Source organism: Chiloscyllium plagiosum, unplaced genomic scaffold (genome assembly GCF_004010195.1).
Source record: "Chiloscyllium plagiosum isolate BGI_BamShark_2017 unplaced genomic scaffold, ASM401019v2 scaf_9001, whole genome shotgun sequence".
Taxonomy (NCBI): Eukaryota; Metazoa; Chordata; class Chondrichthyes; order Orectolobiformes; family Hemiscylliidae; genus Chiloscyllium; species Chiloscyllium plagiosum.
This window is the reverse complement of record NW_025195802.1, coordinates 461-3,951: the sequence shown is the minus strand read 5'-3', so window position 1 is coordinate 3,951 and position 3,491 is coordinate 461. Positions and strand designations below refer to the sequence as shown.

The 3,491-nt window shown below is 47.4% G+C and overlaps 1 non-coding gene across 1 annotated transcript; it reads left to right on the top strand.

The window, feature by feature from the left end:
- Positions 1-3,181: 3,181 nt before the first annotated feature.
- On the top strand, positions 3,182-3,254 carry trnak-cuu. Its single transcript has one exon. It is a non-coding gene; the product is annotated as a tRNA-Lys (tRNA).
- Positions 3,255-3,491: the final 237 nt, after the last annotated feature.

The window sequence follows — 3,491 nt, the reverse complement described above, 5'->3', positions numbered from 1 at the left end:
GAACATGGACAGCTTCAGTATCTGAGGAGTTGTGAATGACGTTGAACATTGTCCGATCAGCAGCAAACATCCCCACTTCTGCAGTATCCTGTGCCAAACAACACGATGGAGGGTATTCTCAATGTGAAGGTGGGACTTTGTCTCCACAAGGACTGTCATGGACAGATGTATCTTTAGCTGGCAGATTGGTAAAGTTGAGGTCAAGTATGTTGTCCCCTCTTGTTGGTTCCCTCCCCACCTGCCGCAGACCCAGTCTAGTAGCTACGTCCTTTAGGACCCGACCAGCTCCATCAGGGTTTACTGCTGCTGAGCCACTCTTAATGGTGGACATTGAAATCCCACCCAGATGCATTCTGTGCTCTTGTCACCCTCAGTGCTTCCTCCAAGTGTTGTTCAACATGGAGGAGTACTGATTCATCAGCTGAGGGAGGACAGTACGTGATAATCAGCAGGAGGTTTCCTTGCCCGTGTTTAACTTGAAGCCACGAGACTTCATGAAGGCAATGTTGAGGACTCCTAGGGTAACTCCCTCCTGACTGTATCCCACTGTGCTGCCCCAGCTGCTGGGCCTGTCCTGCCGGTGGGACAGGACATATCCAGGGATGGTGATGGTGGGGTCTGGGCCATTGTCTGTGAGGCTTGATTCTGTGAGTATGACTGTGTCAGGCTGTTGCTTGAGTAGCCTGTGAGACAGCTCTCCCAATGTTGGCACCAGCCCCAGATGTTGGTGAGGGGATTTTGCAGGGTCAGCAGAGCAGTTTCTGCAGTAATCTTTGCCGGTGTCTAGGTCGATGCCAGGTGATCTGTCTGGTTTCATTTCTTTGAGACTTTGTAGCGATTGGTACAACTGAATAACTTGTTAGGCCATTTCAGAGGGCAACTGAGAGTCAACCACATTGCTGTGGGTCTGGAGTCACAGGTAGGTTAGACCAGGTAAGGATTGAAGTTTCCTTCCCTGAAGGACATTACTGAACCAGATGAGTTTTCCCAACAATCAACAATGGGTTCATAGTCATCAGTTGATCCTTAATTCCAGATATTTTTTGCTGAATTCAAATTCCGCCATCTGCCATGGCAAGATTTAAGCCCGGGTCCCCAGAACATTATCTGGGTCTCTGGGTTAATAGTTGAGTGAAAATACCACTTGGCCATTGTCCACCCTTCGTGAAGAACCAATTGGCAGAGTTTAGGACGAATTAGAAGAAGTCCTGGCTTCAATTCAACGCAACAAACTCATTGATAGTACCTCTCATTAACTCAAATGCTGCATTAACAAGCAAGCTAACATTCCTCCCTGTTCACAATACTCTCTGGGCCCTGAGCTCTGACCATTGCTTGCACAGATATGACAAACTGAATGGCCTCCTAATGCACTGTATCAATCCTGTGATTCTGCGGCTGTATCCACCTTTTCACTCTCTCACTCTCTCTCTCTTTCTATCTCTCTATCTCTCTCTTTCTTACCCTCTCTCTCTCTTTCTGAGGCTGCTTCAAGTATAATCCTCTGTCTTTTCCTGATGAAGGGCTTTTGCCCGAAACGTCGATTTTCCTGCTCCTCGGATGCTGCCTGACCTGCTGTGCTTTTCCAGCACCACTCTAACCTAGACTCTGGTTTCCAGCATCTGCAGCCCTTGTTTTTACCTAATCCTCTGTCAGTCTTGTCTCTGGAATCAGCAGCAAATACATTGGAGGGACACTCAGAAGCAGAGCACACTCCAGGCACATACACACACACTCACACTCACACTCACAGAAATGCACAGGCACATACAGACACAAACACACACACACTCACAAGCACACATTGATACACACACACTCAGGTGCAACATTGACACAAACTGATACAGACACACACTCAGGTATACGGACACAGACACATATACACACAGATGCACACACACTAAAACACAAACTCTGACACACTCACAGAGACACAAACGCAGACACACACACATAGACATGCACACACAATCCCCTTCCATTTGTCCTCATTAAAGCTGGTACACTGCAGCTGAGTTTACGTTGACAGTATTTTTGACTTTCCTCACTTTACGCTGTTCCTATTACAGATGCTATGGTTGATCCTCAGTCCCTTCAGAGAAGGCACTGTGTTTACATTGCTGGCCTAACAAGGAAGTGAGATTGGTGAGGGGGTTAAACGCACACAGCTGGAAACGGGAACAGAGTAAAGACGGTGCCTCAATGCTTCGATTTATTTTTACACCAGAACAGAAAGTAGCTGCAAGGCAATTCCCAATGACAGACTGTGAGGCTGCTATTGACGTGTGCTTCCGAGAAATGCTTACAGTGGTCTCTGAGGAGTGAACAGAACACCATTCATCACCCTGCTGTTTGCTGCTTCCAGACTGGCCTTAATCATCTGCCTGGGTACAAGATAAGGCCGCAGCCTGGCCCAACATTCCCCCGATTGCAAAAAAACCAAACAGTTGCTAGGTAACAGAGACATCATCTGAACAAGTAGCCAACTTGCCCCTTCCCTCCCATTCTGCTGCAATGCCAGTCACTACCAGCTTGTATTTTACTGCCACCACCTCCAGAGGCTCACTGATGATGTTACCTAGTTTGGTGATGAAATAGCTGAAAAAAAACCTTACAGCTCAGCAAGCAAACCTACATCCAGAAGTCTCTCCTTTCTCTAATGGGGCAAAGGACCTATTAGTTCACAGACTACAGGAACAACCACAAGACAGTCCTAATGAGATGAGACTACTGTCTTAAACAAATTGCAGATGATTACAGGACAGCATCAGGGACAAGTTACATTATTAAGTTAAACATTGCTACGAAGTTATTGGGACCCTACTGCCCTCCCATTTAATGCACTAACCTCTACCAAACAGGCACTCTCCCGTCGAGAGTCATAGAGTCATAGAACACAGGGGGGAAACAGACCCTTCAGCTCAACGCCTCCATGCCAATGTTTCCTAAACTGAACTAGTCCCAGTTGCCAGCACTTGCCCCATATCCCTCCAAACCTTTCCCATTCATGTACTTACCCAAATGTCTTTCCAATGGGGTGAGGGGGGGGGGGGGGAAGGAGATGGCGGGAGCAATAGACATGAATATGGAATTTGAACAGATCGGCCATGATCTTATTGAATGGTGAAGCAGGTTCAAGAGGCTGAATTGCTTCCAATTCTCTGCTCAGATGGTTCATGCCTGGCTAGCTCAGTCGGTAGAGTATGAGACTCTTAATCTCAGGGTCGTGAGTTCGAGCCCCATGTTGGGCAATGTGTTCCGTTTGGAAGGGCTCCTGCCTGAAACGTTGATGTTCCTGCTCCTCGGATGCTGCCTGCCCTGCTGTGCTTTTCCAGCACCACTCTGATCTAAACTCAGATGGTTCATGGTCCAGTTCTGTGGGTCTCAACCTTCCAGTGAACACAGGACGATAAAGGAAGAGGTTTTATCTCACTGAGTTTTAGGTTAGCCAATCTAAAGTAACCCACTTCATTATGGAACTGCCCTCA